Raw genomic sequence first — 23,683 nt, forward strand, 5'->3', positions numbered from 1 at the left:
ACTCCTTACATGAGAACAGCCGCCGTGGTCCACAATCGTCTAGCCATCGCGCCATCATCATTATCATTCTCATCTCCACTTACTGAGTAATTTCTCCTTTCAGTGATATAACTGAGTAGGAGGACGTAACGAAAGCTTCTCAGCCAAATAAAACGATAGTCCAAGATTTTATTTCCAAATAAATCAGTACAAATCCACGGGCCATTGGCCAGTATCTACAAGCTGTTTTATGAAACATCGACTAGAGCGTCTGATATGATAAATAGGATTACATCACTTTCACACTAGGAGAACCTTTTTTACGCCTATATTAGGTATAAACGTTTTTCTACGCGCGACTCATTTCGTGCGGTTTCAGATGTCATCGTTTGTACCGGTAGTAGTCAATTGTTTGTTGTAACATAAAGCGTATATACGCCATGTTGCCACACGGAAAATATACGGGGTTCTTCGAAAGAGTTACAGCGACCCTGGTACACGAAGGGCTCCAGAAGGAACATGGCGGGATTAATCAGCAAGAGTCTGACACTCCGTCACGCTGCACCCATAGTAGGTCATTTGATTTCTCTCAAAAAATATACATCAGCCGTATGAACTGAGCGTTGCCGCGCAGAAAATCTGAGTGGGAAATCCGCTATTCTGAAAGTGCTCTTACACACAAATCCACTAGATCTCGTCTGTATTCATAACCAATGCTTTACTGTCTGAAATCATAATTTATGGCTGACTGTAGACTGCTGTGGAACTGTTAGCTGTCTGCATTTTATTTATTTATTGAGCAACATTTACGATCATTGTACTATATACATATCTTGTTATGTTTCTAGATTGGATAAATGAATTCGTGATGTGTCCGTGTTTCATCTTTATTTTTATTTCTTTAAATCTGGAGCTATATAGAGTCATACTACGTAATCTATCTAACACATAAGATGTATTTTAAAACATATTACCTTAAATATCTTAAATAGATTCTTTTTACCAATTAGAAAAACCCCGCCATTTTGAACTAAAACCTTATTGTTTAAAACAAATGAATCAGTGAATCAGGTATTTATTTATACTGTTTCAGACAGAAATGTGTGAAAAAATAACCATTTCACACCGTATAAAAAGATTATTACTAACAACGTGTTTAAAAACAACTGCCAATAAACAATAAACAGCTCATATCAACGAAAAACACAAACAAACAAAAAAGCGTCGAGACGGTGTGAATGAACGTATAAAAAAGTGTTACTCTCGGAAACTATGGAGAAATTGCTTAGGTAATAACGAATTAGCCTTCGGAGATATTCGGGAAATGTCGGAAACCCTCGGGATTTGGCCGACAGCCAGGGTCCATCCAAGACGTCCGACGTATGTCGTGAGGGGTCAATCACCTTACAATATGCCAAACTTTGATCTCAAGTTGAGTGTGAAATTCAATTCGTACGTAGAATGCTTATCAAGCGTTGCTTTATTGAAAGAGGTCGAACTAAAGTACCGTTACGTAATATTTATCGCTTTATTTGTCTTTGGGGATGGTTCAATGACTGTGTTTTATGATATTTACTGGCTTTTTGATTCAATGTTTAAGGGAAATGAGGAAGTTGTTCCTTATTTTTTTTAATGCTCCATTAGTTATTTTCGTCATAATTTGTTATTTTCTTCATTATTTGCCTAGCTTTTTCTCAACTTTATTGGGGTCGGCTTCTAATCTAATAGGATGCAGTACCAGTGTTTTACAGGGAGCGACTGCCTATCTGTTAAGACTTTTCTTGGTAAGACTAGTGGTCATACTTTCTGGCTTCTGACTACCTACAGCGACTGCGAAGTATATTTGTTATCTTCTTATTAAAATATAAATAAATATGATCATAATGACGTCATCACATTTCTCAAGGCGAAAACTATAGACAATTCCTCCCTAATGAAAGTTGAAGTGTTTGCGTGGGTGCTAACGATACTCTTTCACGCTCCGATGGATAAAGGAAATAGATCGAAAGATTAATACTTAAAAGAAAACTAACCATTTATCAACTATCACAGGGTGTTGGTTGAGATTCAAACCAATTTGTAGATTAATCTATACTTCTATAAAAATATCGTAAAAAAGAAACATTTATTTGTTTGTGACTTGAAGGCTCCGAAACTACTGAGCAAAATTTGAAAAACTTTTTTAATTTTGGAAAGCTACACTCTTCTCAAATAACATAGGCTACATTATATCTCGGTACGGGCAGTGATCTCATGGGACGTGGGTTAAACCGCGTGAAAACAGATAGTGTAATAACACTATCTATATAATAATATTACCTATGTTTTTGCAAATAATGTTTGTGGTAAGACGAACTTTTGGGAACCAACAAATATCTGTTTATATTCTAAATAAGGAAGATAAACAGAGATATTAAATAGGTATGTTTAAATTACCATACAAGATTCAACAATGATTACTCGTGCAAAATCAAAGTCAAAGGTTCCTATTTTAAACCAGGTTCCGCATGTGGTTTCACACGCTTCTTGAAAGGAACTACTTCACGCAACCGGGTAGGTTTTATTGTATTGCAATGTGATATACCTATTAGAGCTTTCTCTTAAAAGTCTAAAGCTATATGCACGACTGTAGTCTCATGAAGAAGAATCGGCAAGATACTCCATTGACGCTTTTAAATGGTAGCAAAATCACCAACATAAATAAATAAAGACTGCAGGATTTAAAGTTTAAACGAAAGAAGAATAATGGCCCCGTTAACGTCACCGTCACGTTCCGTTCCACGTAAAGACACAATAAGACTGCTCGTGTCGAATGTTAGGTTAGTATCTTGACAAACGGAACGTTAAACGTGTGCGAAATAAAGCTTGCATACGTTGGACTTACTGGTTAATACAATGCTGCTAAAAAACATAGCTATTCAACCAGGCAATAACAAATCATTAGTACCAGTTTTATTCGCGTCAAAAGGGATATGAATAACACTCACTCCACTCAATTACTCACCACCTCAATTAACCATTAAAAAAAACCGTGAAAGTAAACAACTTAAACATACTTTAAATACCTACACATAGGTAACGTAAATTTAATAACTCATGTTTCGCTGATTAATGCTCAATCCTTCTCCGTGTGAGAGGAGGCCTGTGCCCAGCAGTGGGACGATAAATAGGCTGTAACTAACTAACTAACTAAATGTTTCGCTGACTGGTGTCACTTAGCTGGCCACGAAACCAACAGTACACAACACCCTTCGGACAGAAATCTTCCTCGAGGAACTTATGTACCAATAGCTCCAATATTTGCACAAACATTCTCATTATCCAAAAGAACTAAGATTCAGTCCAACCATTGGATCAAATGTTGGCAACGTCTGCAGCATTTCTAAAACGTCTCGCGTGATCCGGAGTAAGCTTAAGCTCAGCTTATCCGTCTATAGCAGTCGCGAGATGCATTGTTCAGCTGTAGCGAGTGATGCGATAACGTATATTTAGCAGAGACGATAAATGTGCCGTGAGGCTGCATCTTAAAATAGGATTTAAACAGGTACCTATGATTGCACAAAATCTCCGCTCCTCAATCCTTTTGGTTAATATTTCTCAGTTTCTCCACTCCGCAGCCTAGCTCCGCTCCGGTAGACAGGCAGCCTTATGAATGCTATTTAGATTAAATCATTTTATTTATCAATATGAAAATGACCAACTTTCATGTTCATTTATATCTATTCGTATTTTTAAAACTTGTAGCAATTTGCTTGCTCTTAAATATTGTCCACACGGTTCACTTTGATATAAATATTTTATATGGAAATCAATGAATAATTAAAAGAAATCACAAGATACTTCACTACCTCATACTTTTACCAATATTCGTCAAGAAATTATGTAACTAGCAAACTATTCTTCCTTTCTAAAGTGACACAAAACGGTAACAAAATCAATACGATCCTCAAACCCTTAAGTACAATTTATGTAAAGCCGCGTACGCACGTACGAACAAATTTGTTGCGTTACATGATATGCAACAACTTGGTTCGCACGTGCGTACCACTATCGAACATCGAACACTCTGTTCGTCAAACATGTTCGCGGCGATCCTTGTAGTGTGTTCTGTATGGACGGTGTTCGAAGCGCTTTAATAACTTCACAATCGACCACTTCCAACGGCGCCGTCATGGCTACTAAGATAGAGTTCTGTTGTTCGCGAACTCGACTCAAACTATGTTTGCGTTCGTGTTCGAATATGCCGTCCATACGTACGAACCAAATGTTCTGGTCTGGTGTTTGTGTTCGCTATGTTCGTGTTCGTACGTGCGTACGCGCCTTAAGGTAAAAGGACCCCGGGAACTCGGGATACCTCTCCCAAATCCTCGCATGACTGACAGGGGTAAAGTATTCTCTGAACCCTAAAGTATTACTGTAACATTCAGGACTGATATAAATTCAAAATGTCACTGTTATATGGTTAAGGAAACTTTTTATTATACCTATAGTAGCTTCCGCCAGAAGTTATATTCGCATTCCAAGTTACACTACTTACTTGTAATTCAAGAATCGCTATACCGATTTAAAAATTGGTGATTGCTTAGTATCTACCTACTATGATACGAACATAGGATGTCATGGTACGGGAAGTAGTTATCTTGGGACGTGAGTGACAACGCGGTCAGAAGCTTGTTATCGATAAAACTTTCACGGCAGAAAATGAGATCATGCTTCTTTAGAATAACTACGTATCAGATAGAGGTTAAGCATAATAAGAAGACTATTCTTATTATTATTCATCAAATAAAAATAAAGCTAAAACCAAAACCACAAAAGTTTTAAAACACAAAACTGAATTCACATCACACACAAATGAAATAAAATTTCAATGAACCGCCATTAAAACCGAAAAGCTTTAATTAGCGAGTTCCAGAGCTAGTTTAATCCGAGTTCAACAAAAACCGACAACTATTAAATTGTTACGAAATAAATGCGCTAACGACTTTGTTACGTTTTCACTGAAAGGTAACAAAGCCTCGCAAATTAATGAAAACTTTTGTTTCAATGTTCGTTAATTGTTAGACAAGACAATGAATGGAGATTGTTATGTATAATCCTATGTATTTTGAGTCTAACTTTGATAATGGACTCATAGGTTTTATAAAATAAATTCCACCAGCAGTTTCACACGCATCACACGGATCCACTATTCCGTGCATACGGATAAAAAGTAGCCTACAGCCTTCTTCGATAAATAGTATATCTAGTGAAATAATTCTTCAAATCAGTCCAGTAGTTCCCAAGATAAACGCGTTGAAAATAATCAGCTTTACAATATTAGCAAAGATTTCATAACAGCTTGAGTCATAACTTTTGTATACCAAGATTAAAACATTGCACAACTTATAAGAAGCCTAGACTTGAGTCATCCCCTAAAATATATGACTAATATATTCACGAAAACCACGCTTGCATTACTCATTGTTCAAAGAAACCCTTATATAAGCTAATAAACTTTCACAACCCCGCTATTAGGGGTAACAAATAATGATCCGAATTATTATCAAGATGGCCTTGTATGCCTCCTTATACACACTATAACATTATGTGTGATTTCAGGCACTCACGCAACACCGAGTTTTGTATTAATTGTATGTGACACGACTGCCTACTAAATTATTCATCTGTGTATGTATGTTATGTATGTGAAGACAAAATATAGGTAGCAACTCAGTAATTATTGGTTTTTGTTCTTCGTACATGACAACTACTAAAAGTGCCACCTATTGTTTTTGTTGACAAACCATGAAAGACTAACTAACAATTTTTAACAGCCAACTGGCTTACTGAACAGATTAAATATATTTGTAACACAGCTCTCCTAATTTAGACCCTAAGAAATCTAAGGTCTACATTTTAACAGGGTGCAGGCAGTAGTTCCCTCGGGCTGCGGGTGGCACCGGAGAAATAAACTTAATGCATATTTTACATTAATGTTACATATTATATACCAAGAAAAGCATTTCTAGAATCGGAATAAATATCTAATTGAACGCTATATTCTCCTAAAACGAACAAAACTGATTGCTACTCGGATTCCGTGAAAGAATTTTCCAGAACTGATCAATAATACTGGAGAATCTTTCTACGAACAATGTAAATATGAGCCGATACCACATTTTTCCTGCTTCTATTCCAACGAAGTTATTTCTCACTCTCAAGTACCCATGTGAGAAATAAACATAAAATGTTTTAGGGTAGAAGAATCTGCTCATTTCATTGTATTGTTGACAAAGAATGAGTAGCCTTTCTGAGCCCTTGAAAAATGTCTCATTGTGTTATGAGCCTACAATAAAATAAGGTCTGAAATTATTTCAGGCTAACGGCCAGTTTCTTCATCAAAAGTTAAAGTTAAAGTAATGTCTAAAGTAAAAATAACGGTCAAATTCGTTTTTTCAAGGCTAAGGTGACAGCAAAATTCATAGAAAAATTGAATTTAACCGTTACTTTAACTTTAGACATTACTTTAACTTTAACTTTGGCTTTAACTTTTGATGAAGAAACTGGCTGTAAGTCACAAATGTGTCAGTATTGCAGACTGAAAACTTTTAGTCGGCCGATAGTTTGTTCGGGCTTATAAATTGTCTACAGTAAACGGGTACCTACTTTAAAACTGAATACAGTACACCAACTTTGGAAATCGTGAAAAGTTGCTCTCGTATGTAAAAAATCCATATTGATATTCGTTCACAATCAAGCCTGAGTCTTTTGATTAACTTGACTGGCAGATTCAGGGTATCTAATTGACATGGTTTCTTTCAATCAAGTCGATGACTCACGAAAAAATATGTTCCGATCTTTCCACATTATATTATGTGGGTTTCTTCATCTTACGGATAATAATGATTAGGTGCACTTCCAACCCTCTTTTTACTCTGAATTATTTATTTCAATTCTATGGTGGTGTAGAACACATTATTTTCTCTAACGACATAGTTTATCTTACTCAAGAACTATCAAACACACTTGAAAACTAAACTTTTCTCCTCAGTTCTAGAAGCGCGCACTTACTCTCAACTTTAAAGGAAAATAATAGTTGGAAACTAAAGGTCTGTGTAGGGGGAAAATGTCAGCCAATCGCGGATGCTCCAATCTACTTTTATGTAGGTAACGTATATTGTAACCGTAGAATCGACACATTAAGCATACAGCAATAAGCCTATGGGACTGAATATTAATGTAACTTAAAATGAATTACAGTTTAGAATGCAGTACATAATCAACTTTTTTAAATAAGCGAATATTTTGTAAAATTCTTAATTCATAGTTTCGACTCTAAATTACAACGATTCCACCGAAATTCCACCACTATGCAATTGTTTCTTCTTGTCTACTAACTCTAGCAACAAATTGCGTACAAACATTTCTAGAATACCTCCACAAAATTGCACTCTGTATAAGCAGTGGACTCGCGCCAACTCATACACACTTTTGGTTCACAAAAAAAATGTATACGAACTAATAAGCTACAAAGCACATCATCATCATCATCATCAGCATATAGCAGTCCACTGCTGGACATAGGCCTCTCCAAGTGCATGCCACTGAGATCGATTTTCGGCTTTTACAAATCACGAAGACCACTAATGATTTCCTTTGAAATAATTAACTATCTCTACAAAAACCAATTCATAAAGGATTCTTTCATTTCTAGCTACCCAGCTTTCTGCCCATCTTCCAGTCCAAGTGACAAAGCAAAATGTGCTCACATACATCTCCCGGGATGAATATAACTTTCCTGAGTTACTCTCAGAGGCTGCGGCGGTCAGTAATTGGCAATTAACTGTAACTGCAACTGCAATTAACTAGCGACAGTAGTATTAACTACAGGCTTTAGTATATTACTTCAAGTTAAACGGTAATGTCTCGGATTGTGAGATGCGTTTATTCTTGTCACGATTTCTTTTAGAGTTAATGTGTCTGGTCGGTTAAAATGGGGATAATCTGTATAGAGTTGTCAAAACTACATAAATATAGAGAAGTGGATATACCCTAAATGATACATAATCACGTGCAATATGAGGAGCAACATAATCTGCCTAGACTTTTCTAAATCTTAGTAAGTATGTTACTTTGTCTTTCAATATATTGGACGGAATGAAACTAGAGCAAAAAAAAAGCTTACACGTTGGTAAAACATTAGACTACTTTTTATCGGGATGTCGGAAATAATTCCCTTGGGACGCCATTAGAACGGCCAACAGCTAGCCATAATACACAGAGCTACCACTTCTTCTTCTTCCCCTGTTCCCAGGTTATTTAGGATCAGCGCCAATGTTTTCCGCTTTCATTTGTCTATGTCAGTCGTCATACTAATATCCAATGCCTTCTTATTGTTTCAAGCAGTAAACCCATCTTTACCTTATTCTACCTCTGCCTCTTCATTAAGGTAAGTAAATAGTAACGAAATCAAGCAAGATAACTAAATGTACCTACTCATCATAATTGGTTATTCAATAAGATTAAATTAGGATAACAGTCAAACGAAAACTCTACAAACCTTTAGTTTCAGATTTAACATATTATTTGGTATTTAATCCACCGACCAACTATCAATTAAGTTTTAAATACATGGGCCCACATCGTCCAACACATACATTTTACGGTGACCGCATATAACGTGGACATACTTTGTATACTAACAAGCTTTTACAAAATAAAGGTTTCACAAACCTTTAATTGAATATGACCGCAGCATAGTTTTCCGTATTCATATGTATATACGATGCAACTATATGCATGCAAGTTACTACATGACAGGATATATTTTCAGTGCAATATTTGGAACGCTCGTTTTATGAAAAATGCTTTGCGATGTAACTTTTGGACAGCCTTTTGAAGTTACAGAATTTAAAATTGCGTTCCCAAAAAATGTTTACGAAATATTTTTGATGTTTTTTTTTAGAGTAAAAGCACAGTAATGTTAATTGTGAAAGACAAAATATTTTAATGATTTTTGATATTTTTATTAGCTTTAAGTGATATATATATAGTGCGGTCAAATTGAGAAATAATACTAGTGGTAAAATAACAATAATTAACGGAAGAACTTAAGATTAATGATTAAGTTAAGGACTAAAAATGTGTGATTATAATGAAATAAAAAGTCGTTGGAAATATTCTCAAGGTAGGTAATTAAATTTAAAAATGTAGCTGCTATAGCGAAGGTTCTAAAGAGGCTTCGAGGTCCCAATTAAATATAGAACCTGTTGAAATTTGTATCACGTCTCTGAGTAGCGTTATGTACTGTGATGCGGGATCATTGACCCACTTCGCAGCCTCCTGAACTTCATGATGACACCTCCGCTTTTGAAGAGAGAATTATTTTTTTTGTTTTGTAAGGTAGCAGAAAGTTCTGTATTACATCTACTAAAACTTTTTATTTTACTTAATTTTTGGTGATAAAAATACTTAAAAATATTTTATTTGGATATCTAAACCTTGTTAAGGAATTATTCATTCAAATAACCAACCTTATCTTAAGTAGAAAAGACGATTGAAGAAAGACTAAATTATTCATACAGCTTAAAAGTTAAAGTGCTACAAGAGAAACGACAATCTTATTACCCACCAAAACTAAAATAAAACAACCAACTTAAACTAAAAACTAAGTAAAACTTAACTAAAACTTACATGTAAGTTACAAAACTCCCGTAAACTCACTTCCACATTCACAATACAGCACTTGTTTATAAATATAGTACGTACGTCACGTTCGTAGCGGTGCTACGGTGCTACGGCGCTACGAGCGTAGCTGGCTACGGGCGCGGCGCGACTGGCTCGCTCACGTACAAAGCAGGGCCTACGAAGGCTTCGACGGAATTCCTTGGTGATCGATGAGACGCCTAAGCCTCAAGGGTGTGCTATGTTTGTCTTTTCCATCATTTATACTTATATTCATACTGAGATGTATTTTCTTTAAGAACTTAGATTTTATTGGGTTCAAAAAGTTTGTGATATAAGTTTATTTTTTAAGCTCTTTGAGGTTGAAACTTATCACTTTATGGCTGTCTAAGCCTTTCTTTTTCAATTTGTTTTAAGAAGTTTTTTATCAGCAATAAATAAATTGATAAAGTTGACGACCTTAAATCAAAAATTAGCAACCATCCAATAAATTCGATAAAAATAAATATGAAAAATATCAAAATGAAATCGTACTATCTCCGATAAAAAATATAGGTACCTATATAATTTGAAAGAGTAGAAAACTTTAAGATCAAGCGAAAATTGTTATGAATGTATTTTTGTTTGAAACATTGTTGACTATTTTATGTCAAGGGTTTGGTCGTAAAAGGTACATTTTTCGATGTTCTTTTATTTTTCATTGAGTGTTCTTTTTGAGAGTATGTATTTGAGACCTCCTTGCTTATGACCCATATTTTTTATAGCTTTTAACATTGATCAACAAACCAAGGTTATTTTATTTTTCCATTTGCTTTTACCGCGTTTGAAAATAGGTTGGATCGATATAGAAAAATATACCTGGTCTTGTTAACTTAGTTTGAAAGTTTTAGAGAATCCACGATTGTAAAGGTTTGGGCTTTTAGTAAGGCATCTACTTTAGATTAGTTTGCGTATTTCGGAGTATATGACTTCATGAAATAATTCTTTTTCTTGGTGTCTTTTAGTTTATGTCTACTTGTAGTAACTTTCTAACATAGTAGACTTCATTTTGACTTTAATAACACAAAATATATTTCTTTGAAGTACTAGTTAGCTTCTGCAGATTAAACAGTGAGCCGACAGTTGACCCAATGGTTGTATTTTTTTTTGCATCAAAGCTTTCAGTCTGTCTGATACCGGCTAAATACAAGATCTGTAATATGCATATTACCATTCATTTTCATACTGATTTCTGTTGTGAGTTTGCAATGGGCTTGTATTTTTTCCAGGCTATATAGGAAGCACCCGTGATACTTTCTTTTCATGTTTAACCAACTTTTTTGCTTCCAAAAACTTCGTCCATAAACAAGAAATCACATAAAAAGTAACGAGTCATATATTACCTGTTTTCTACCTGTAAGTATGGCCATTTGAATTCACTTACAAAGTTATTTTCTTTCATAGCTTAGCGTAACGGCTGTGTTACCTGTAATAAATATTTATCGTCTACCCATAGTCGTTTTGGGGTTAAGCTTGTAGAATGTATAATTTATGAGGAAAAGTTTTATGTTTTTCGGTAAAAATGATTTTTCAGATCTTTGTGAATAAGTTATAGAAGCTCTGGTACATAAAGGGCTTAAGAAGGAACATGGTAGGTTTTAGTCGGTAAGAGTCTGACACTCCCTCACGCTGCACCCATAGCGGGGGTGGTCGTTTGAGGATTTCTCATCAAAAACAATGGAAGTAAGGAGACATGCGTACCTACCACATATTTTGATGGACGGAAAAGATGAAAAGTAAAATGGATTTAGTGACTCAGACCTTTGAAGATCGTATTTTCGTAGTCACACATACATATGTACTTTGAAGTAGTTTATCTTCATCGCCACTGTTCTGTAATTGCAAAAATATTTTACAACAACGCGATGCTAGCTTTGTCAGCCTATGTATGTTTAGTCTTACTTCCTTTGATAGAATTACTTCATTTCTTAGCTTCAAAATTCTGCAAAATAAACACGTCACTTAATCATACCTCGTTTACAACTCGCATCAAACTGTACAGCTTTATTTTATTTCTCATTAATAAAAAGTGTCATGGCCGCCGTAACCCAATGTATGTATTTCACCTGAGCCGTATCACTCGACAATATGTCCGTGATTTATTGCGTATTTTGTCAAAATTGTGTTTGTGAGACCAAAAAAAAGTAAATTAATGGTAGTTATCTGTTATGGAGTCATGGTTCTTTGCTATCGGAATATTTTTTGGCTGTTTGTGTAGAATTGGATGCTGTTTTTATTTTGTTTGTTAACTCATAGATGCTGCTACTGAAATAACTAAGCATATACATATGTTCTACATGTATTTTGGTTCCGTAAAAAATTAGAACAATGACGAAAATAGCTCTTCTCTTCTAGAATTCTGAATAAAAAATTACGATTAGAATTTTGAAATAACAAGCTTTTTTTATAAGAATAACTTGTATATTTAGGAGTGTGTAGCGGAGATAATCAAACTTCACGAGATATCTGTCGACTAATATTTTATAGGGTAAACTGGGAGGTACAACTGATTAGTTACAACTGGTACATAATGATTAGTAACAGTTACAAGTAATCATTATGGACCAATGTGTTCCGGAATGAATAAATTAAATTGAACTATTCCCTATATTGTTAAAAGGTACCTATTTTTCCACAAAGCACTTTTCCCGTATTTAACACTAGTCCTGTACTGAATACCGGCGCGGTTGACCACTAACCTGAAAAGGTTTCAGCTGGGATTTTAATTAATCATACTAATGGCTTGCTATCGCCGATATGGGTCACACATCTATACCTCTAGATAGGTAAGTGGATATATTGTGCCCTTTCTGGGGAATTTCACAAGATCATTTGTTATGGGAACATTGTAGTTTATCGTAAGTTTTTGTAGATAAAGAGATTTAAGAGCGTTTGTTTGGTGTATTGGATTATGGTTTGAGTATGTTCATTTGTTTTATTATAGTGTACAGTTGTTTTAATCATTCCAGAAGCAAACATAGTCAATTCTATAGGTTAAATACCCGGCTCGAAAGCAATGTTTTCGTATAGGTTTTAGTACTAATTTTAACAACAACATAAACGTCTGTTTTTCGTAAAACAACAGTATTCTTTGGAAGTGAAAAATCAGAAACACTTGTTAAGAAAACTAACGTTTATATCGGTATATTTGGGCCTTATTATTTCAAGAATTCATTTTTCAAGTACTTTTGTAGTAAAAAAACCTCTTTTAACACAACGTACTATTTTCTAAGCGTACAGAAACACCGTAAACTAAAACATATGTAGGTATATAACTGAGCACATTAGTGCACGGTAACTCAACTATATATTCAGTCACACGTTCGTCACCATCTGAGCAAAGTTCCTCCGCATCTGCATCAGCCCCGCTTGTGTACAAATGTTAGTACTTGTACATAACTGTTGGATAAACTAGGCTGCATTTAGTTTGTAGGAAATCTTGGTACGTTTGCTCAGTAAGGAGTATTGTGTTTGGAATTCTAGGATATCGTAGCATTATGCTAAACGAGAGCCGTTTTGCGTAAATATATGGCCTATTCAATACTAGCCGTTTTTCTGCCCCTTGGAAACCACTGCCGAATCGGGATAAAATGTAGCCTATATTATTTGGGAAGAAGATAGGTAGCATTTTAACTGTGAAATAATTTTTCAAATCGGTTCAATAGTTTCGGAACCTTTAGAGAACAAACAAACAAAAAAAGGAGTGTCCTATTTATTCTATTAGTATAGAAAGAATAGATTAGAGCGAGTAGACCAGAAATGAATATTTTGGCGCGTCATAGTACTTCAGACCGATGGCATTTACCTTTTGGCTGACAAAAAATCAAAGAAATGGCTTGTAAAACAAAACAAAAACCTGCATTATTAAAAACCACATTATTACTCAACCCCATTATACTGAGCTTCCTACGTATTTATTTAGTAGTGTTTGTCTTCATATATTCATGGTCGTTTCGGAGGTAATCCCGCGAAGGGAACCCAAAGTAGCCATCAATATATTAGCGGTACTCTGGCAAATGAGTTGCTACTGCTGTACTCAGAGGTTTGGCTAACCCTTGGGTAGGCTGGAGACATAAATAAGAATTATACCTATAATTAATCTTAGCTTTTAAAACCACGTAAGTCGAATACATAAGTAAAAAATAAATATATTCTTAATTACAAAGCATTCAAAACAAACATAATTCTTAGTACTAATATTTCTTTCTTCAAAGTACAAGTTATATTTTTTTCTGAACAAGTAAATAAACGAAAATTTCCAAATTAAATACTACAGCTTTGAACTAAAAAATAATTCACTACGTTACCAAGTTTAGCTCGTGGAGTCAAAACACTCTTCGTAATTTATTTAGATCAATCAATTTAAAACTCAATTCATAATAATATCGATAAAATTACCAAGGCCATCAAGTAACTACATATTTATTTTGCCATAACATCATTAGAAAAGACTATGAACTCATTTCTGATTCTGCCCACTAGCGTAATACTCAATATTCAAGTCAGCTATGGCCTTTGATTTATTCCTTTTGAAAGTATGAAGTAAACTAAATTACCAATCATTAACCGAATTAAAAAAAAGAAGAATCTCAGTTTGACCTGTATGTATGTTTGAGCGCGATTATCTCACGTTTGGCTGTACCGTTTTTCGAAAATTTTAGAAGATTTATTATTGAAGTCGGTTTTATTTTTTGTAAAAAAGGTATTTACTCAAGCTATAATATTTGTTTCATTTACAAGGCTCGGCAGATGATGATATTTGTGTCAGGTACATACTAAGATTCATTTAGCTGGCCATGTTTACAGAGATCTCAACATAAGAATACTTGGTTATACCACCAGATAAATAGATAAACCTTACAAACAAGTAAAGCAAATCGAGCAAATTAAGTTTGCCGACTCCGTGGAAGTAAACCGAAGAACTTCTAACTTTTTGTTTTAGTTTTTACTGATCTTCATTCGTTTTTGGTAGGGATTTATTTCCTCGTTAACGGCCTTGCAAAAAAAAAGTACTCAATTTCGACTTTTATGTATTAGGAATTATTTTGTGAAGACTCTTCACTTCAAATGTCCATACCTATTAATATTTACGTGCAAATATTGAATCCGATCTGTGCCAACCAACCATTATAATTTGTTCTAACAAAAAAACATAAGTTCAAATGTATGTAACATGTAGATCTTATTATATTTTACAAAAGGAGCATTACCATATCCTACCATAAAACGTGCAAAATTAAACTATTAGATACAAAAAAAACTGATAATAAATAAAAACAGAAATTATTCTAATTATACAATTTATCTTCTAAAAATTCTCTTACACTATAGTACAATACAACTTAGTAGAATACAAGCTAACAAACATAGAAAAAAAAACTAGTAATGTTTCCACTTTATAACATCAGTGTATACAGCATAGATATACAAATTTTAACTTGTCAAAAAAACAATTATTTACTTAGAGCACTGACAGACACAGAAATTACACTGAGCTTAATTTGCTATGAACCCAACCGTACAATATTCAAAGGTTCTAAGCATGGATACAAGAAATACCTCTCTAAGGAATTACGGTCAAACATGTTTTGCTCTCAAACGTCGTATATGTAGAAGAAAATTATCCCCAAAAGTCGTTTTTCGTAACAAACAATCCATTGTTTCACCTTTGAACCCGATAAACAACGTTTTGGGTCGGCAACTAGGTTTTTTGTTTGTACGTTGCTTATTACGCACTCTTTTGTGAAGCGATTTGGCTGTCCGCCAGTCTGATAGGCTAGGAGTTTGTTACACAACTTTACGCTGTTTTTTTACGGAATATGTAGGGGTAAACTATTGCGATTTTTTTATAGATTCAACCCTCTTCTGGCCGGTTTTCCAATTGCACATAAACCAGTAATTTAATACTAATAGAAAAAAAACCCTAATTTGTCCCTAATTGTGTTAAGAATTTAATATGCATCTAGGGTTCTCAAATGGCGTTGGTTCATGTATACTAATGTATATAAGGCGAGCATCTTTTTTTCATTGTTTGTAGTTACTCGAAAGGCTCCGAAATGACTGAACCGATTTGATAAATTCTGTTGAAAAGGTAAGTACCTAACTGAAAAGGTACTTTTCTCTAGAAACATAGGTTATGTCTTATCCCAGTACGGAAAGAAGTTCCCCCAGGATACGGGGAAGCCGGAAGAAAACCACTACTTACTAGATAAAAGACTATTATGTCGTATCACTTGTAACTCTCTGACTATAAGAACAAAAAACTTGACTCTCTTCAAAGGTCATAAGTAATGACACTTTGTGATTATTAACTTGTTTTCTTTTATTGTATTTCGTTCGGAAGTCATTATACTTCACTCAATGAACAAACTTCAGATTTGATTGTGTAAGTTTCCAAATAATAGTAAGTTATGGCTTCGGACTTTGTTGTTCAAAGTGATTTGTTTTGTTCACAGATAATGCCGAGTACATTAATTCGTAAGTCTTACTTGAATATTTTTGTAATGACCAAAAATTCAATCGTTAAGGTCCTTGCTTTCTTCGCTATCCGATGAGAAGTCAGAATGGCACATACCTACCATTTAAAATGTTATTGAAAAAATGTCTCTGCAGAAAAAATCAAATCTCTAATTACAAAATTACACAATAAAGGCAAATAAAATATTTTTTTTTGCTAATAATTTCAAATGCAACTAAAGGAAATTAAGTAGGTATTCAGTGATCTGATTGCTCGATTTCCTAGTTAAATAACATCATTGAATAAAGCTTAATAAACAGTATGACATTCAATAGCAATACTTCCTCGTGGCGTTCGTTAGAAGTATTATAAACACGTGCTAGTTTCGCTCCTGAAGCGCGTGTAAGTTGTTAAAGATAAAATAGAAGAAGTATCATAGGGAACGTCAAAACATATCCATACGTTGAAATGTGATAAAGTGAAAGATATTTTTATACTTAATCATTTTTTCAAATGTGAAATCTGAAACTACAACCAATTTTGGATATTAATTATCCATTATCTTTATTTATTTAGGAAACTTTTACGCTTTTCGACAACAATACAATAACTAACTCTTCAATATAATATTCGGTGTTCTACTAAGTAGGTGATCTTCACACTGCCCCGAATCACGCTGCATCTTGCGTGTCGACGCATCTACGCGCGTTCCTGCGGGAATGCAGATCTGCATCATCGTGCGGGTTTTTCGCGCACTCACGCGCGTAGGTGCGTTTTGTAAATTCACGCACAGCGGCTTCCATTTTCAAATATACTCGTCAGGCCCATTCAAAATCACGCGCGGCACTGCGGGATTCAGTGTGCCATACCTTGCGTCTTGCCCCGCACCTACGCGCGGGGGTGCGTGTTTCTCCGCATGTATGTGCGTGATCCGCATGAACGCGCGTGGATGCATTTTCAGTGTGTTGGACTATGCGTTTTTTCCATACAAACGGAGATATTTCCATACAACGGAAAAAAACGCATCCACGCACTACGCTGCATCATGCGGGGCAGTGTGATAATCGCCTAAGAACACCTAATCGGTGCAATGGTCACCATACCGGACTGCCGAACTTATGGTCCCGGGTTCGTTTCCTAGTACGATCAACATTTGTGTGATGAGCATGTTTAATGATTGTCATGGTTTAGCTATAAATATGAGCAGCCCATCATTTATGTAAACACCCATAACATAAGCTAATCAATAGGCTAACTTCTCTCCTAACCGACCGTGTAATCAAACAATAGAACTTAATTTTCTAACCCGCCTAATCTTACGCAAAATAGTTCAAAAATAATAAAAAATCACGCGCCATGCATAATGACGTTTCTTAGCTAATCATTTAATGTCATTAGAACACAGAGCGTGTTCAAAATTTCATCTTAATCGAAGACCGGGAAGTTTGTGTAATTAAGATTCCAGATTTTCTTACATACGTACATAGTTACAAGTGAAGCTAATATCATCATCATCCCCCGAGCCTTTTTCCCAACTATGTTGGGGTCGGCTTCCAGTCTAACCGGATTCAGCTGAGTATTAGTGCTTTACAAGAAGCGACTGCCTATCTGACCTCCTCAACCCATTTACGTGAAGTAAGTGAAGCTAATATAAGCGTGTTAAAAACATGTGGTACTTAAGTAACCTTTTTCCCTATTACTGTAAAAGAGAGCGTATGTGGGATAGAACACGTGGCCATTAGCACACGGCTCACGTGTCCGTGATCTATCGCCAGTAATCCTGGACCAGACGGCCTGGTATTAAGGTCTTATGCTGATGGAAAATAATCAGGATTTTCCTTTTAACCTGATACGTTTTATTGGTGCTGGGCGTGGAGGAAAATTGTATTTTAGTAGGCTTGTTTGAGATGAAGATGTAAGTGGGTTTTGATGTTGTATCTACTGAATATAACTACTTAATTTTGAACTATTAATGCCTTTGTCTTATCTTAAGCTCTAGAATCTAGACTATTTGCGATGCATTTTAATTGGTTCTGCAGTTTTGGCATGAAAGCGGAACAAACAGACAAAATGTTAAATGCAACATAATGTTACTAAAATATTAAATAACATAAAACTACACTACTTATGCATATATAATGTTAATTAAACATTTAACATAATTTGATTTCCATGGTTTTAATGTGATACGCAAAATTGTTATTGAAGCAGACTTTGAAGCGTTTTGGATTTAGTTGTAGAAGAGATTCAATATAATACAAAGAAAAACTAATTTCTAAAGCAAGTATTAACTCAAAACATCTACTTCAACTTTTAAACTAGAACCAATCTGAATCCATCACTCTGTATTTCTTTTTCTACCTTCCCGAGGTCGGTCCGAAAGCTTTGATCGAACGAATGTGGCCTAGATTATCCTGAAATTGAGTTTCACACAAATTCCTTTTCAGTTTCAGATGATGGATCGTTTTCAAATGACGCTTCAACGTAGAATGGAACTTTGACGGAAATTGCAATCTCTAGGCGGAGATTTTGTGTTTCGTTCACTTTATTTCTTTTATCCAATACAAATGGAACTTTATGAATGTTCGGATGTTTTCTGATTAAAATATTGAAGCCGAAATCTTAGCAGCAATTGGCTTCCTCGAACATTCAGATGAGAAAGATAGTCGATTCTAGTGATTCTATTGATCCGATTCTATTTATTCTTACACTGGAGTCACCAGAAACTGTTCTAATAAACAAGGCATTTTTTCGTTAAGAAAGGCATACCTCAGTCATGCTTTAGTTAAGCGCTTAACTTATAACATGCCATATTGTAAATGGCATACGTCATGTAATAGTGGAGACATAATTTATACCCAATGGATATGATGATATTTTATGTTACAATCATAAATGCATTAAGTAGGCACATGTTTATTGATTTATAACTCTTTACTATCCTTAAAATGTTCAGCTGTAAATTATACAATTGTGCATTCATTTGTTTTAAATTAGTTGTTTATTTTTATACTATCAAGAACTTAACGCTTTCACCTACCTTAGGATGGTAGTGAAATATAAGTTAAATTAACTTCTACTCACAAAATGACAATTGAAATGGTTTTCGGAGTTGTGCGTGGAAAGCGCGGTTGGAATTAATTCGGCGGCTGTCTCCGCGTGACAGCTTGTCAGTCTGTCTATCAACTCTGTGGAGCGTTCGCTAATCTGTCACAGGATTTCAGTGTAGCGTTAACATACATATTATAGCTGTGTGTGTAGTTAGTGAGGTTGTTTGTGGTTAATGTTGAGTCTGTATTGGATTAACTGATGTTAACATCAAATAGTAGGCAGTTTAACAGTGTATCCAGAAGAATTGCTGTTTTATATTTGCGTATAAATTAATTGAGTTTATCTAAAGATGCGATTTAATATGCCTGAATGTATCTAATGAATTAAATGAATATATGATCCTATGATCGCACTGCTATATAAACAATTTGAACTATATCTTACAGTCAACCAAAACAAGGAAAAGTGAAGAGAAATAATCACAGTCGCCTCAAAAAGATAAGTTTCATATTTCGGAAACTTGATACTTATCGAAATTTCCTGTTCAACTTTTTCTATTTACTCTAGAAAGAAAAAGCATAATTGTACACCACAATAATTCTGTTGAAAAAGGCTAAAACCGACTTCTATCAGGAAAATGCAATTTCCTCACCTTTCTTTCAATCAGAAAATTGATTACATAGTTAGAACATCAAGCCATTTCCTTTAGAACTTTCCTATTACAATAATGAGCTTATTTTCCAGTCTAAATGGAATTTTCTAGAAGCTTACCTGAAAGTTTTCCGTACATATTCCCAACGTTGCAGTTTTGTAGCTACGTCTGGGTTTAACAGACAATGCTTGCAACAAGGGCGTATTGTGAGAAAATTGAAACTTTCAGCGTTGTTATGCCAGTAAATGCTAAGGGTTAGGAATCGGTCTAGACGTGGCGAATAACTATAGCACGTGTAGGGTTAGTAGTTTTAGATCTCTAAAGATCTCATAAAACTAAGTATATTCTGCAGGATGTTTTTTCTGACATGTTTTAAAAAAGGAAGTTTTGTACCAGTTGCTGTCTAGTTTCGATAGGTACCTACTTGATCAAGTGTGTCACTGTTTTTTTTCTTTAAACATAGTACCTTCTTAAATATATGAAATCTTTCAATTATCATTTTTTTTAAATTACGTGTCCAAACTGTCAAAGCGACTGCATTTTAATTGCATGTAGTATTGTGGCACCCCTGTTATGTTAGCATCGTAATAGCTTTACATTTTGCTAACAATACATTTTGCTCTCGCGGTAACGTTGTTAAATACGTAGGTGCCTAAATATTTTGTTTGTTTTCTACTTTTTAAGCAATCCCTCGCTGAATCAATATATGTATCTCAAATATATCAAAATATCCGATATCAGAATTAAATTAAAATCATAAGTGTGTATTTAGTACTACGGATAAACAAAGCTATATTAATCCAAAAAATCGTAACGACGATAAGTCCTCGAAACATTGTCCTTTCCCGATACACGGGATGACAAAAAAACACAGTGTAACGCGCGCCTACTTTTCGTGGTCGAGTCCATGGCCATATAAGGCCATCGCATGATCACCGAGCCGACCAATACGTGGCCGGCCGGCAGAGGGGTGCGGGGAGCGAGGGCCTACTCTCACGAGCGGGGACGCTCGCTGAGTCGCCAGTCCGGCGCACGACGCCATGTATTTCGCACGATGTGTTAGCTCTCGCGACCGTGGCTATCTAGATAAGTACGACGTGTGTTTGTGAACTACCTATGTAACTAATTACCATGTCTCTATTCTAATTACAATAAACTTTCTATAACCAACAATGTGTTTGTTGTTATAACAGCTAAAAATATCACAGGTTAAAGTTTCCAAATATAACGAAGTAAGAACCTTTTTCTATCTTTTATTTAATGTAAGTATATGTATCTCGTACAACATTGAAATAAGCTGAAACTCGTTGCGAGTTAACAGAACAATGTTACCTCAACGGGTTCAACTGAAATGGGATTTCAATTGAAATGTCAGAACCAGTCGTCGGAACTATTTATTTAGATAACCTTTCCGTTTGTTCTGAACCTAGACATCACAGTTATATCACGTGGGTAGTTTTAGATTAGTTGCAGTAAAATGCATTTTTCTCTGAATGCAAATATTCTTTGTTATTTCATTTTCATCTTGTGTTTGTAAAGATATATAGATGTACGTTTGTTACTGTTTCACGCAAAAAGTACAGAACGGAATTAGATGATGATTTTGATTTATTTTTTACTAAGTAGCTGATACCAGCTACGTCGTCCGCGTGAGCTCTATAAAGTATCAAAAATACTGAACGTTAGCTTTAGCATTCGTGTATTTATTTAATAATATCATAATAATTGTGCTTTAATATCATATTCTCACCCTGCGCTGAATGAGAGATGAGGAATTCCATCGCTTCTTTTCTATTTAACAACCCTAAAAACAGCCTGAAACTGATAATTTAACCAGAACTTCCTTATAACTTACACTCCTGAACCGAACTAACTCTCCCTCACGACACTTTCTAAGTACTATCCACTTCATGACAAAAATGATATACCTACAGGTAAATAAACATTATAATGTAGATTGGGCTATCCGCGAACACGAGACTGGCAGTTCGCCCAACAGTGCCGTATCATCTCGATAAAGCTTAACTGAACATGAAATGGCGGGAATCACTGACGCAATTTACGCAACTGATGACGCGGAAAATATAGCACGAGGATATTTTCATAATTGTAACATAAATAAATAGTAAAAACCTTAGAGATGAAAGATTCTGCAGGGATAGATTTTTGGGTGTAAAGTAAAAAAACGCTCTCCACCGAAATATATCACATGTATTTTTCAACAAATGGTTACGAAATTGTTTAACGAAAAGGCATTATTTTAAAACTTATAAATACATTTAATACCTATTGCTCGCGCAAGTTTTACATTTTAATTTCATTAGTTATATTATTTCTAATACAATTTCTGAACGCATCTTTTCTAACATTTAATACTTCCGCAACCGCACAGTATGAGTTGGCTATCCTTCCCTTTCCCTCCTATCCCGCTACAATACACCAGAAAGAGAAGGAAGATGCGCGCACCAACTCTCGGCGCGACTAGCGCCGCAACGCTCCCGCCGTTGTATTCCGAAAACCTTTCGAATCACCGCAACACCGCTCCTCATTTTTATGTGAAAATAAATTAAATAACCGCACCGCTTCATCTCAAACCGCATAAAATCAGTGTTAGTGTAGCCGGCACACAAGAACTAATCGTGAGTGACAGTGTATTTAACCTACGCGTAGAGGAAACAGCATCGCAGGCCTGCGACAACGTGCACGTCCACCATCCAGCACAAGTAAGTCCTTTTTCCTTTCACCAAAACCCTTTAGCTTCACTCATACTGTGTCTCGGTTCGCCTAATCACCGACCAAGCTATTTTCCCGCACCCGCTACGGTCCTTCGATACAGCCCACCACGGGTGGTGTAACAACACTGCATCACCACCTATAGAAATTATAGTTCATCATCGTCATCTCAGCCATAGGACGTCCACTGCTGAACATAGGCCTCCCCTTTAGATCTCCACAGATATCTGTTGGAGGCGACCTGCATCCAGCGTCTTCCGGCGACCTTTATAAGGAAATTATAGTTATTTATGTATAATTTAAAATAATAAAAGATTTTCTTTAACACGTTTAGGCTAAATTGTTTGCACATATCCCACAAATAATACATATATCCTACACATAACACAACTTTCTTAACTGAATATAGAACACAAATTAGCCTGTACAACGACAGGATAAGACAATACAATCAGAATGAAATAAACATGCGGACAGACAAAAGACTACAGTAAGAATTCACGGCAAACGAGAGCTTGACCGGAACGTGTCGTGAATATCTACATCACTGTGATAGAGGTCAACGCACTACACTTGAGGACGCAGAATCTTACTGATCAAAATCTGCCGATTTACTGATCACAAACACTCAAACTCGAGCTAAAATATCCATTCGTTTTCAGAGGATGTTCTAATCTAATGGATTGACCTGTTATTTTCTCCTCTTGTGAACTCTCTTATGTACCTACTCCTCTTATATACTCTCTTGTGTACTCCTCTTATGTACTCGTCTGCAAACCGAAACAGGCTACAGAACCAATTTGAAAAAGTTTTTCGTCTATTGGGAAGCTAGACTATCGCAGAGGACAGATTAATCCGGATCCGAAAAGTTTTCACGAGACGCGGATGAAACCTGGACACAGTTAGTTAATTATAATTGTACGCGATGTATAAGAAAACATTCATATGGGATACCTTCCTAAATAGGAATAAAATGGATATTTCAGCTATATTTATCTACCACATCATACCAGTAATATATTTTCAGAACTGTCCCGAATTCATTGCCTTTAAGTGTACAATAAATCATACTAGACATAGGTTTTAGGACATTTCCATGTTCACAT

General features: G+C 35.3%; 2 protein-coding genes across 3 annotated transcripts in view; both read right to left on the bottom strand.

Moving 5' to 3' along the window:
- The window catches only part of LOC110377220 (atrial natriuretic peptide receptor 2), a 52,432-nt gene extending 42,635 nt beyond the window's left edge, over positions 1 to 9,797 (bottom strand). The window contains exon 1 of the mRNA XM_021336013.3: positions 9,655 to 9,797. The gene's annotated coding sequence lies outside the window, so the exon portion shown is untranslated. The remainder of the gene's footprint in view (positions 1 to 9,654) is intronic.
- The window catches only part of LOC110377229 (annexin B9), a 367,919-nt gene that overhangs the window by 299,288 nt on the left and 44,948 nt on the right, over positions 1 to 23,683 (bottom strand). The gene's annotated exons all lie outside the window — the stretch shown is intronic.

The sequence above is a fragment of the Helicoverpa armigera genome, chromosome 23 (genome assembly GCF_030705265.1).
Source record: "Helicoverpa armigera isolate CAAS_96S chromosome 23, ASM3070526v1, whole genome shotgun sequence".
Lineage (NCBI taxonomy): Eukaryota > Metazoa > Arthropoda > Insecta > Lepidoptera > Noctuidae > Helicoverpa > Helicoverpa armigera.